This window comes from Mesocricetus auratus, unplaced genomic scaffold (assembly GCF_017639785.1).
Source record: "Mesocricetus auratus isolate SY011 unplaced genomic scaffold, BCM_Maur_2.0 Super-Scaffold_100019, whole genome shotgun sequence".
NCBI classification, from domain to species: Eukaryota; Metazoa; Chordata; class Mammalia; order Rodentia; family Cricetidae; genus Mesocricetus; species Mesocricetus auratus.
In genome coordinates this window covers 7026720-7041030 of record NW_024429200.1, presented here as the reverse complement: position 1 = coordinate 7041030, position 14311 = coordinate 7026720, and the positions used below count along the sequence as shown (strand labels likewise).

Genomic DNA, 14311 nt, shown 5'->3' with positions numbered 1-14311 from the left:
CCCAGCACCCACACTGGGCAGCCGATAACTGCCTTTAACTCCAGGTTCAGGGATCCAGCGCCCTCTTCTGGCTGCCACAGGCATCACAATCCCATGTGCTCACAACCCCTTACACACGTAGGCTCATAACTAAAATTAAAATGCAGTCTGTAAAAGTAAACAAATAAATGAACAAAGAAAGAACTCATTTGCTTTTTCCTGCTTTAACAATAAAAGTTTGATTTTTATTGCTGAGTAATTCGAAGTAAAATTGCATCCTAACGCTGAAAATCATTATTCCTCTAGCCCATTTCTAAATCTCCTGCTGTGGGGCGCCCCAAGAAAGGCACCTGGAAATTCTGCAAAGGAGAGTTTTTGATGAATCCAACATGTAAGGATCAAACAACACTAATAGCCCCGCCTGAAGCGAGTAGAATTCAGTTATAATTTAGCAAATCTAACGAAACAGGGCGCGAGAAAGAGCTACCAAGCTCAAAGCCAGGGCTGGCACTGGGCAGGCCAGCATAACGGATGAGACAGACTTTGAATCCCAGGGCTGTCTCATTCTGGTAACATCAGAAGGCGTCACTCACTGTGAGAGGCTTGTGCCCCCTTTGCATGGGGTGATGCACTCTTTGGGTGCGTGTCTGTCCCTGTTCTGATTCCATATTGAAGAAGTCTTATGCAGCTTCCTGGCGTTATGGATTGGGAGACAGGAGATGATGTGGCCAGCAAACGACCTCTGCAGGTACTGAAGAGCCAGATCATTTCTCCTATCTCCATTGTGGACAAGGCAGTCCATATGGCCATCTCCCTCATGTGCCATCAGCCATCTTCCTGAGACCTGTGCACTCTGGAAACTCCTAAGATTCAGTTCCTGCAGCAGCATAGTTTCTAGGTTCCATAAAATGCCAGCCCAGCCTGTGGCCAATTGGCCATCCTTGATGCAGTGACTATTTTTGTTTGTCTTCAACCCAGGGAGCAAGTGTCCAATACTTATTGTCTACCTGCTGCTTACTTGATACCATTCTAAGTGGTATCGGGTACAGAAAACTGTTAGGATATATCTCTGAAAGCAAGGGAGTTATTTGGTAAGAAAAAGTGTGTGGAGAAGGTGAATAAATAAGCAAGGTTGCATATAGGTACACATTTATTTCTAGAGGTGTCATAATCATATATTGACCATATGGTATGATAGCATAAAATAGAGCAGCACCTAACATAGAACAACACCTACAATTAAATTAAATGTCATTCATAGTGGATGAATAATGACCACAGCAACCATAGTATTCAAAACACACAGTAGACTTATTTCTTTAGTAACAAATACACTTTAATCCAGGTCTGATTTCCATAAAAAGAAATCAGTGTTTTTCAAGACATTATATAGTGTCAGTGGAAAAAGATCTGGATTTGATTAGAGGCTATAAAAGTCATGTGTAAATTTAATATCCAGATGTATAAACTGGCCACCAGAAAAAGCACTTATGGTTATGGGAATTTATCTAGATACTGTGAATAAAAGTAGTCCACACCAATAATGCTGTGGCTTCTTCAAAGATATGACCACCCTCCCTTGCACTATAATATATTCTTAGCATCCTTGTGATTGGGTCATGGTTTCTTTCGCCATTTAGTTGCATCTATGTACAATAAATCTATAATCCACAATATATCACTATGACTTAGAATCAATTTCCTGTGTATGAAAGTCCTATATACTCTCCTGTCTTAGATCATACAAATGTAGATGGCTGTGTGACGATGATGATGATGATGATGATGATTTTCACCTGGACCAGAACCAGGTCTTTGAAACAACCATTCGAGAGGCTAGTTTGGGCCCTACCATTTCCAAGCACTGTTTTAAAAGATAGGTTTCAAACAGCGGGGGGGGGTATGCTAGAGACACTTTTTTGTTTAGTGTGTGCACATGCGTGTTCATGCATACCATGTGTTGAGGTTAGAGAATAGCTTGTGAGAGATGGTTCTCTCCTTCCATTGCATGGATTCCAGGGATGGAACTCAGGTTGCCAGGTGACAGGCTCATTTATCCACTGGGACATCTGTCCAGACCCATAATCCTTTTAAGACAGAACTTTTCTCTCAAAGCAGGAGAAGAATGAGAAAGGGGAAGGGAGAATTTGAAGGGAAATTATGCTTAACGTGCAATATATACCTGCAAGGAAAATTTAAATAAAAATAAATAAAATTTCAACTAAAAAGAAAATAATGTAGCTAGTTAAAACCTCCATATTTAAAACAACAATAAACCAACCTGACTGACAAAACTCAAGAAATTGGTGCAAAAGACTTTGAATGGAAACTAGGAGTCTTGAAGCAAGTTGACATGAAAGGCTGGTTCCTAAGTTGCCATGTACGTATTTCTCAAGTACATGCAAAAGGAGCGGTCCCAAGCCTCCAGCTCTTTCCTACTACAAAGAAGTAAAGTCCAGCCCAGGAAGACTTCACAGAGGAGAGAACCAGATACGGGTTCTTCAAAAACAGAACTCAGAGGTAGCTGAGAAGCGCGCTGTGACCATGAGGGCGTGGCCAGGAAATTACCCTGATTCAACCTCTAGCTCTATACTCTGGTGGTGCTCTTGGTGACTCTACAGGGTGGGACAAGAGATAGGTACCCAGGAGGAGAAAGGGATTGGCTTTGGGAAAAGTCACAGGAAGCCACCAGATCTGGGAGAAGAGCTGTGGCTGGGTGGGAAGGATGAAGGTGTTGTCTGAGGGACTCCCAAGGGCGCTAAGTTCTTGAAACAAGTCTCTGAAGTTACATGACCCACAATGTGCATGCTTGCTACAGGAGGTTTGACTCGTGTTAGCGTGTCTAACCAGAATAAGATGTGAATTAGAAGGTAAAGAGTTCTTACGGTTGTTATTCTTGTCTCCTCAATAGAGTCTGCCTAGAGATCAAATAGTCATTTTAAATAATACGACTCTTAGTATCTCTTGCTCATGCAGGAAATCTGCCTTACCTGCAATTAAAAAAAAAAAGTCCCTCTGTTCTCGGGAGTCTGTGACCGCTGGTTCGCACAAGCTCTTGGATGCCATGCTGGATGACTGTCAACCCTCACTATGGATTCTGTTGTCCTCCTTGCTTCCCTCTTCCAGAGAGTCACTTGCAGAGGAGTCTCCATTATCACAGAGCCCACCTATAACTCCAGACCCAAAGCTGGATCTCGTGCCCTGTGATATCGACAACCTTTGGAGGCACCAGAGAGGCCCTGAGTTCTTCTTAGTCCTCCTTAATTCTACAACCACCCACAGTTTCTGTTCAAACTGAGCAGATCTGTGTGCATACATGTGTGCGTCTATGTATACATACCAGTATGTGTGGGGGTACAGTTGTGCTCATGAAATGGTGCACATGTGCGTGCGTGTGTATGTGTGTGTGAGTGAGTGTGTGCGAGTGTGTGTGTGTGTGTGTGTGTTATGTGAATTAAGGCAATGGACACAACACTCCCACACACCTCTTTTCCCTGGGGAATGCTTCAACATCGAAGCTGTTCTTAAACAACCATTGCAAACTTGGGAGTCTGGAACAGATCATGTGGCCCAGGCTCCTACCTCCATGAAGTAAAGCTATTTTTTAAATCATATTTTATTAATAAAGGACCACCCTGTGGTGGGAGCTGCTCCTTTCACGCACGCTGACCTCCATCCACCCTTCCCAGCCCAGAGTCTTTCTGATGAACGTGCAGAAATGAAAGGTTCTGTGAGGGATCTGAAGATCCCCTTCTCTAGCTGGAGTCCTGACAGTCATCCTATGTGTGATGCCGATGGTCTCCATGAGAGATGGTGATGGGCGGAGCTGATGGTGGAGGCGGATCCTCATTGGGTCAGCTCTCAGCCTTACCAGTTCTGCAGGCTGGGCCCTCTCTGCCGCCTGCCAACACACATGTGCCTGCACAGAACATGTGCCCACCCCCTCCGCTGATTCCGAAGCTTAGCCCCCGCCACCCCAGCCGCTGGCTGTCTGCCGATGTCACCACCCCTGCCTTGAGTTTCCAACTGTTTTTGTCTCTCTGCCTCGCATTGCCTTTTGTCTGCCCATCATTGGCCTCTGTGCTCTTTTTGTTCTTTGCTGGCCTTTCATCCAGGTTCAGACGCTCTTTTCTCTTCACCATTCCCATTTCTATGCCCCATGATATGACGCCAGCTGGGTTTCACCATTGGGTGCTTATGACAACAGATGCGCTCTCCCTCCCTGTTAGAAGCGGGAAGCCAGCTTGAGACTGCTCACATGGCTTTCCTTCCCCTGTCTCTACAACTGCACAGATGATTGGGTGGGCACTCCTTCTACAGCTGTGCATTGGCAGACCTTCAGAACATGAATGCTGGCACATGAGCAAAAAGAATGGCTACCTTCTGGCTTCCCAGCCCCCATAAATGGTAAAGCAGGAGAGACAGAGACTACTAGCTTGAAATCTGCAAGCTACGGCATTCTGTAGGTCTGTCCTGGATGTGTCAAAACTACACTTGCCACCCCACAGAGCTGGAGTATGTGAGGATGGAAGGTAAAGCTGATTCCCAGGATTAAATGAGTCCTCTGTGCAAACAGACTAGTTTTCTGTCTTACCGCTGTGGCAAATAGCTACATGTGTGTCAGCTTTACGCACTGCAGACCCACTATCCTCAGGCCTATAGACATCTGACACAGATCCCAGTAGGCTAAATGTAGGTGTTGGCTCGCGGCCTTCTTTCTGGAGGCTGCAGGGCAGAATCCATTTCCTGCCCCTGCACATGCCCAGAGGCTATCCCATGCCTGGGCTTTTGCCCTCCTTCCTCCAAAGCCAGCATCCCAGCTCCTATCTTCCCCCTTTCCCATAGTCCTGGCTCCCTGTGAGCTCAGGCAGAAAGCCCTCTCTGTTTTTAAGCCCCATGTGATTAGATTGAGCATACCAGAGTAACCACCCCCCCTTTTCCACACCACATCTGTAAACTAACTTTGTAAGATGCAAACATGAAAAATAACATATTGTCAAGCTCTGGAGATTAGAGAGTGGGGTGTGGACATCTGGGGGGGGGGCTCTGTTCTGCCTGTGACAGCAAGTCACTGAACTGTAGAAGCAGCACAAGAGGATAAATGAACAGAATTGGGTAGGAAGGAGAGTGGCGGAATGCCTCGTAAGATACACAGTTACGTCCCAGCTCTGGAGAGAGCAGAATGCCTTGATACACAGTTACGTCCCAGCTCTGGAGAGAGCGTGAGACGAGCCTGTAATGCCAGTCATCTTGGGGAAAGGACATCTCAGTTTGTAGAGTGCCCTCTGCCCTTCAGTTAATATGTACACTGATAGTACATACAGTCAACAAAATACATGCATAGAAGTAATTGACTTTGACGTTTACTGAATTACACTCACCAACTGTGGCATCCATGACAACATAGGGGTAAAGCAGGAAAGCACTGACGGGCTAGTTGGAATGAGGAGGAGATTTTAGCTTGATTGAATTAAAACTGCAGTGAGTTGAGCTTGAGGAAAGTTAGGTACCTCCGCTCTCTAGCACTGAGTGGGTTTTTAAAAACTCTGCTTGCCAGTGTCCTTGTCTGTGCGGGTCGTGAAGCTGTCCAGCAGAGATCTCTTTCCTTCTGTGCAAAGCTCCTCATGGACAATTGCTTCTGCTATTTCCCCAAAGAGTAAATGCTCAAGCCCAGTGCCTTCTCTGCTATCAGAGACGAGAAAATGTATGCACACTGCAAGCCAAGGTGGGGGTGTCATCTCCAGATGCAGTCAACACCACCCCCTCCTAAGGGGCTGGAATTAGGCAGCTCTCCAAGCTGTCAGTGACCGGCCTCCTTTGCCAGGCTTGGCGATGAGATCACCATCGGAGTGCCACTGATGCCGCCCCCTGCTGTTCTGGCACGCTCCCAGGCTGCCCCCTCTCTCTGGAGTGCAAACACAGGATGCCCTGTAAGGTCCAGCCCATCACTGAGCAAGACCCTGGATCTTCCTCCTTTGTGTGTGGCTCATTTTTCTCTCATGCATCTTTTCCTGGATAAAAGGGACGGGTGTGTGTGTGTGTGGGGGGTGTTCTCAGATTTGATTTCTCAGTGGGAACTGTTTGCTTTGGAAGCCACCTACACCAATGCTAATTGAGAACAGAGCTCAGGACCAGGGCCTGAGAACGGCGACGCTGGATGAACTTTTTGGTGGGCTGATTCCTGTTCATCTTGTCAGAACTGGGCTGTGAGTACATGTCATAATAGCAGGGCCCACTGTTTCCCAAAGGCTGCACATTGCAGCAGGTTTTCCCCCTTTTGTCTTGCTGCCTACCACAAATTAGTTATTTATTTCTAAGAGTTAAGCATATAAAGTCTTCGTTAAGAAAGCTCCCCAGTCAGCCTGGCCCCTACGGGCCAGCAATTGAGAGTCTGCAACTCTGAGTACTCTGCATCCTCCAGGTCTAAATTTGATGGGCTCCTATTAGAGAGATTACAGTAAAAAATAACAATCGGCTCTCAGATGATCCCGTGTGGAGGGGAAGGGTGGGGAGGAGTAGATTTGGCTGAGGACAAGCCCAGACTTTCGTCACAGGGACAGACCCAAGGGTTAGCACAAAGGGAAGACAGGAGCATCCTTCACAGGCATTCCGGCCACAGATAATATGGCCTGCGCTCTGGCCCAGCCCACGCTGTGACCTCCAGGCCAGTCCCCTGCCTCAGCCACTCGTGCTCCGACCAGCTGCGGACATGCTTAGCGGATCCGGGTCCCAGGGAAGGCGCTGCCTGGCCACGCTCTCTCAGTGAGTTCCGCCCTCTGCTCCTTACACTGCGCTTTTCTTTCTTTCTCTTACTTTTTTTTTCTCTCTCCAACAAAAGAATTTTTTTTAATTGTGGGAGTGGGGAAAAGAGAGGCTGAGAGGAGAGAGGGAGAGAGGGGAAAGGCGGGGTGTGTGAGTAAAAACTTTGTAATTTCAACTAGGGTTTGGAGTGACTGGTTTTCCTCGTTTCCATTTCCACGGTGCCCTAGCAGGGGGTTTACCTAGGAACTGGGTTCCTGTCTTCCAAACACAGGCCACAGGACATTGTGCTGCTGGAGATCTGCTGTTAGGTCAGACCTGAGCCCTCTGCCTCAGTCATCATTTGCAGAACTCAGAGGTTTCTCTAAAGCCGTGGTTGCCCAATCCCTAAAGTAAACAGCCCAGAGCTCTCAGCACACTGACCATCTGACGGGGCCAGAGCAAGGCCCAGAACATATGCTATTGATCAGGGGATGGTTCGGGTAACAGGGGGCTCTGAGACTTGAGGATTATGAAATCCTGGAATGTGAAGGCAAGAAGGGGCCTCTGGGATCCTTCGGGTGATGCTGTCTTTCTACAGAGTAGGAGCCCACGGGGATAACTCGACTTACCAAAGCCAGACAACAGTCCACAGGGAAGCAGCACCTCCGTCCTGGGGCAAATGCCCTTCTCACATGGTGTCTGCGAGGCTAGAAAACCCTACTGGGTCTTAGGAAAAGGGAGTAAGGGCCCCAGATGGCCTTTGGATGAGTTTTCGCCATTGCTGAGAGTTTTGGCCTCCATTCAGAACACAGTCACTGTTCCAGTTGCCCCAGCATTTCTGCAACTGGTGATCAAATAAATAGAAGAGGTTGGTGGGTTCTAAAAAACAAGCCCCCCCCCCCCACAACATTTGCAGGTTTTTTGGCCAACTAGTTTTTGTAAGTTGTTCATTCGGATGGGCGAGCTCAAGGGACCTGGGAGGTTGTCTATACAGTTCAATGCTTGTTAAACTTAAAAAGAAACGAATCTTTTAAGGAGCCATATTATGTAACAACAGTGTTCTGGCAAAGAGAGTTTGATCCAAAGCCCTGAATCCCCATTACACTTCCATCACAGCCCATTGGGCACCTCTACCCCATTCCCCTTCCTGCCTCCATCCCAGGTCCATCAGCCGTCCCTCCTAAAGCTTCCTTGGAATCCTAGGACTCCCTAAGAGGCTCAGGAGCCACCGATCTTCCTGATGCCTTGATTTGAGATGATGTAAGGAAGGCACATGGAGGTAAAGGCCTCGTCCAGATCCCACAGCTGGTCTGCAACAGAGCCTGGAATGCTATGGAAAGGCCTCTTCCTCCTCCTCCCTCCCAGCCACTCTCCCTTTCACACCTGGACCTGGCTCTTGGCCCTCCAGCATGCCTGTGGTGCTAGTAATTTACTTTCTCCAGGCTTCTCTGTCTTCTGCTCTGTCACTTCCTGACTTCCTGGCCTAGCTTGCACCTGGATGAGGGAGATTTCTGCCCATCTGGCTCGTGACCCTTGGTCTCTGTCCATCCAGTCCCCAGCCCAGCCCATGTTCAACTGTGAGGCTGCTAGAGCCCACTTTCCTTAATACAGCAGCAGAGTTTTCCTTCCCGTTGTGAGCACTCCTGCTCCGGCCAACTTAGACCGCTTGTTGCCTCCCGAACCAGCATTTACAGGCTGCCCCATCTTGTCACGTGTGTGCCGCCTTCCTCCTTAAGCATCCCTGACTCCTCAGTTCTCTCCACTCTAATAACTTGTGTGTACCCTTCTGTTACTAACCTGCTATCAAAGGTAGTGGACAGCATGTCTGTAATTTGTCTGATGGTAGGAGCTGTTTTGAATCTTCAGCATCTAGGATGGTGCTGATAGGTGTTCACACACACACACACACAGATATGTATTCATAAATAAACATATTAAGTTTTTCATTATTGAAGAAATCCAACTCGGTTACTGTAAGCCTCGACTTTTTGTTCCCATCATTTGAGTTTATACACGGCCTCTGGACATTTTGCTTTGTAAGAATTATTAGGCTAAATGCTAAAGCAGGTGCTCAACCAAATGAACTAGAAATTCCTGCACGTGTCTATCAGATAATTTATCTCGGTTTCATCACCCACGGTGTAAGATTAGCACCGTTTTGCTTTTAAGGGGTGCATTAAAATTCCTGAACACCAAGAACTATGCAAGGGCCATGGCATTTTCTGGAGCAGGTGTGAATGGCCAGCCAGTTCTTCAGATTCTGAGCTGTGTTTAACTTGTCCCAGAGAAGCCAAATGACAGATTCTGTCTGTTTCATCTCTGCATTTCCTTTGCTGCTTTTTATCCTGTTCCTAAAGTTCATGACATTCACTTGAGTCAAGATTTGGGGTTTCCCAGAAATATTTATTTTAGTCCAGTAATAGTTGTATTTCTTATTGACTTTCAGGATGAAAGATCAAAGTTTGGTTTTTGTGTGACAAATGTGAACAGATGTACTTAGAGCTACAGAACCAGGGAAATTGTGGAGTTCATCCGACTGCTATATGAGGGAAATAATTTGAAAACATTGCAGTGAGTTAGTAAATGAGGGCATAATTTTGTAAGTCTTTTAGGAATGACAGAACAAAATTGTACCCAGAAATGTCATTGTCAATAGTCCTGGGGAGCTGTAGAGCTGGCTGCTTTCCCAGAGAACCCAGGTTTGATTCCTCACATGGCAGCTCACTGCAGTCTGTAGCTCCAGCTCCAGGGGATTTCGAAGTCCGCCCCTCTTATGAGCACCAGGCACACACATAAGTGCACAGACCTACTTGTGGGCCTAACAACATATACATTAAAAGTTAAAAGTATTGGGATGCCTATTTCATCCCAAGTGTCCTGGGAATGTAACACTTTGATTTTCCAGTAGTGTGGCTTTCCTAGTAATAACAGAAACTATTTCTTTATTTTCTTTATAAACATACAGCACTTCGATTTTTTCCAATAGTGTGACTTTCCTAATAATAACAAAAACTATTTCTTTACTCTCTTATAAACAACATTACAGGACATTTAAAATAATTTCCAATTTCTGGGTGCTGTTATCATCAGCGCCATTTTTAGGTATGCTGTGAAACAGTGATGCCCATCCCAAAATGTGCCTCCATCACTCTGAAAACAGTGATGCCCATCCCAAAATGTGCCTGCATCACTCTGAAAACAGTGATGCCCATCCCAAAATGTGCCTCCATCACTCTGAAAACAGTGATGCCCATCCCAAAATGTGCCTGCATCACTATGAATCACTCTTGGTGCCTTTTCTAGTAGCTGGTGGTCCACTCGCTCCCATGTCCCAGTCTGCTCTGCAGTAGCCCAGGGTATCGGGAAACCTTAGGTTAGAGTGACCAGAGTGATAGTTAACAGTCCGATGACAGTGGCCTTTTCTTTTACAAAGAAATGGTATGTGTAATTTGTGATTGTTGCTTTGTATTATAAACTGGATTTTAATACATATATGTGTGTGTGTGCATTATACCATATATATCACATGATATATGTAATATACATTATATGATAAATATATATATCTATCTTAGCTTTAAAGAGCTTTTATTTGGTGTGTGTGTGTGTAATGTGTGTGTGTGTGAGTACAAGTGCATACATGGAGGTCAAGGACATTGGGAGTCAGTTTTCTCCTTCCACCTTGCTGACGAAGGTCTCTCTTGTTTCTACTGACCTGTGCACTTCCGGCTAGCTGACCTGTGCACTTCCGGCCTATTCTGGTCTCATCTTGCCACAGGAGTGCCAGGATTTCAGATGTGAGTCACCCCATCTAGCCTTCTGTGGGTTCCAGTGACCAAATCCGGGTCCTCTGCTTATATGACAGGCACTTTTGCTGGCTGAGCCGTTTCTCCAGTCCCCTAAGACGGGGTTTAAGAGGTTGAGTTTCCAGGCCTCCTCCTGTGGTGCAGAGTAAAATGACACCATTTATGAAGCGCAGGGAAGAAGGGTGTAAAATGGATAATTTTGCTTTGCAGGTCTTGAACACTCAGTTGGCTGTTGCTGAAATGGGGCTGTGGGGTTCCTGCAAGTCATCGTGGAGACACTGTTGGTTCTCTGCACGTGTCTCCCCTGGGAACGGCCAGTTCACAGTTTTAGGTGCCTGGTCGCCACAGTGGACACTGCTAGTGTAACTCTCTCTCATTTCTTTTCCCTCCTTGGTTGGAGGATAGGCCCTCAGTTTATGCTACCTATCACATCCCTGCTCACCCATCAAAAGTGGTTCTGGAGAGGCTGGTCCAACAGGACAAGGAGGATGCAGGCGCGGAGCTCAGCTCCCCTCAGGAAGCTAACTTCCTAACTGGGTGGGGAGGATGGGTTTCCCACCAGCATGTGGCTGCTGTCCCCCTCTGCCCTGGTGACTGCCCACATTTCTTGGGCTGAAAAGGTGGCTGTGGATAGTCTGGCCTGAGACCCCAGCTACCACGTGGGATTGGTGTTTGAAGCTCCAAAGCACAGTTTACAAATGAAAGGTTTGGAAAGGCCTTCCTATAAATGTAGCACTGGCTGGATTTATTTCCAACCCTAATTGGATTTTTAAGAGGAGCCTTTTAAAATCTGTAACCCTCCCTAACTTCCATCTGCTCATTCAACAAATATTCACTGAGAATTTCCTGCGTTGGTCAGCCTTGTTGTATCGGGCCCTAGGAACATTAAAAAGAACAAAGCACAGGCGATGTCTCCAAGCTCATGTTGTCTTGTAATGTCCCAAACACTTCGTAAGTATTTGTTTAGCCATCCCCTATGTCTGTCATCCAGAACACACACACACACACACACACACACACACACACACACACACACACACACACACACGTGTCCATTCAGGGATGTGGCTTCATTCATAGTAGCACAGGTCCATAGTCAGCAGTATCTACACCAAGGTCTCAGTTTTCTCTTCTCATGACCTCTAGAAAGAAATTCACTTTCCTTAATATATATATGTATGTATGTATGTATGTATGTATGTATGTATTGAATGGACTTATTAGCTCTGTAAAATATACATACGTCAATAGTGCTAACTTTTGCAGTGTATAATGTCCTTTGATCCTTTGATATTTCCTATGCTACTCCATTTCCCATTAAAATGTTGGTCCTGACCCACTAGAGAGCCTTCAGGAGCTGCAAACAGGTCACACATTGAAGGGTGCAGCACGTTGAATGAGCACTTTGCTCTGGTCCCTACATTCATAGCAGCTTGTGAACCTCTGTCCTTCCAGGCTGGAGGGGCCTGAAGGTGGAAGAAAGGGGATTTTTGGATGGGAGGCAGAGAGCCTCAAAGCTGGACTAACTCCTGTAATTGACACCATGATCTCCAAAAAGTCACTTCTACGTGCTGTGGCTACTCTAAAGGAGATGCTGTCACCTGCTGTGCACAGCGAAAGGGTGAACAGGGACATCCAACATCATGGTATCCATGGAAGCATACAGAAAAGCACTAAGTACAAAACTAGTGAAGTCGTTGTTCAATAACCTTGCTTTCCCAATGAAAATTTAATCAGAGGAACACTGAGGGAGACCATGTGTTCCCAATAGAGCTTGTCAAGATTTCTGAAATTGACTGCACCATGATGCAGCGTCAAAAGTGAAAATCTCAGAGTGGCATTTGGTTGTGATGTTGTAACTAGCTTCACAGCTAGGTCACCTCACCCCCCTCTGCCTGTAAATACTTTTGCTGGTTGTAAAATCAAAGAAGTAACTAGGTGGTCGGTGGGTTGTAAGTTCTGAGCCAATTTGTGCAAGGCACACTTTGCCTGATGTTATGTTTTATCCCACAAGGTTGATCAACATTAATTTCCACTGTGTTTAAGGCCACTTTATATTAAAGGCAGCCAATGTTAAACAAAACAATAAACTTGTAGATAAAAATACAATATTTTTTTTTCTCATTGGACTTTCACATTTCCTGTCTAGTTTTTTCTATACCTCATCTGGTACAGATGCTGATTGAAATGAAGGTGTCTTTCAACTTGTGCTGAGTCTCTGTGTAGAGTCAGAGTAACTCTGGATTTCCCCCATCACAAGTTACCTCTGTCTGCTCCGTTTCATTCTGTCATTGTTCTACCTTCCCACGGCCGCTTGCTGATTGCGTTCTTGAGCTTTTCATTTACTTTGACAAAAATACCTGAGCTAAACAACCTTAAGTATGCGAGGGTTTGTTTTGGTACATGGGTTCAGAGGTGCTAGTCCGTGATCATTTGGCCTTGTGACTTTGGGCCTGTGGGTGGTGCAGTGCATCATGTCACAAGTGCATGATGGGAGAGACAGTCTGTAAATTTAGCTGCTAGGAAGCAGAAAGACATAAAAGGACCAGGACATAACTTCCCCCAAGACGGTCCCACCCATTAAGAGTAGCACCACCACCTCCCACCTAATACTTCAGACTGGGACTATGCCTTCATGGCTGTTGAGTGGACTGCCTTCAGTCACCTTTTCTAGAAGCTCATCCTCTACATTGCTGTCTTTCACTTTGGGAGTTGGAGACAGAAGATAACAGCCAAGTAGGAGCTATCTCCCCATCCCTAAGATGCACTGGCCGTTTTTGCACTTTAGGAAGTAGAACACTCTTCTCATAGAAGTGAACTCTACCAAAGACAGCTCACCACAGCTGCCTTGGGGCTTTTTACCTTTCTTTCATTTTGTCTCTCCTACTTTTCTGCTTCCTGGCTGGTGGTGGCTGCCCCAGGTGTCTCCCTCTCTCCCTCATTCTTTTCTTTTCAGCCTAGATTCCTCTTACTATTTATTCTCACTGTCTTCCAGCCCACCTATCCCTCTACTATCTTGCTATTGGCCAGTGAGCTTTTATTAGCCCAATCAGATGCCTTAGGCAAGCAAGGTAAAAACAGCAACACATCTTTACACAGTTAAAGTAATATTCCACAACACTCTGTAGAGAATAAAATGAACACTGTTAAGAAGTGAGTCTTGCCGGGCGTTGGTGGTGCACGCCTTTAATCCCAGCACTCAGGAGGCAGAGGCAGGTGGATCTCTGTGTGTTCTAGACCAGCTTGGCCTACAGAGCGAGTTCCAGGACAGGCTCCAAAATAATACAGAGAAACCCTGTCTCTAAAAACAAAACAAAAAACAAAAAAAAGTGAGTCTTTGAGCTGGGTGATGGTGGCACATGCCTTTAATCCCAACACTCCAGAGACAGAGGCAGGTGGATCTCTGTGAGTTCGAGACCAGCCTGGTCTAAAGAGCTAGTGCCAGGACAGCCTCCAAAGCCACAGAGACACCCTGTCTCAAAAAAAAAAAAAAAAAAAAAGAAGAAGGAGACGTGATCTGTCTCCTCACAGACTCATGTGCTGAACACTTAGTCCCAGCTGGTGATTGCTGTTTTGAGGGGTTGTGGAAATTAGAGAAGGTGGAGCCTAAATGGAAGAGGACCACTGGGCAGAGGGTGGGGATGGGGGAGGTTTGGGGGATGGGTAGCTTGCCTTGGTGGTTTCCTGTTGCCCTCTGCCTCCTGTCCACCATGAGGCGAGGTGAAGAGTATCCTCCACTACATGCTCTCACCGCCGTGATATTTTGCCCAAGCTCACAGAGCCAA

The 14311-nt window shown here is 46.3% G+C and overlaps 1 protein-coding gene across 6 annotated transcripts in view; it reads left to right on the top strand.

Annotated features, from left to right (window-relative positions):
• Cald1 (caldesmon 1) overlaps positions 1 to 14311 on the top strand; it is a 176796-nt gene that overhangs the window by 103459 nt on the left and 59026 nt on the right. Inside the window, exon 1 of one of the 6 annotated variants that reach the window (XR_005869767.1) lies at positions 6495 to 6741. The exons of the other annotated variants lie outside the window; for them this stretch is intronic. The gene's annotated coding sequence lies outside the window, so the exon portion shown is untranslated. Of the gene's footprint in view, positions 1 to 6494; positions 6742 to 14311 lie in introns of those variants that run through there. 6 annotated transcript variants of the gene reach the window in all.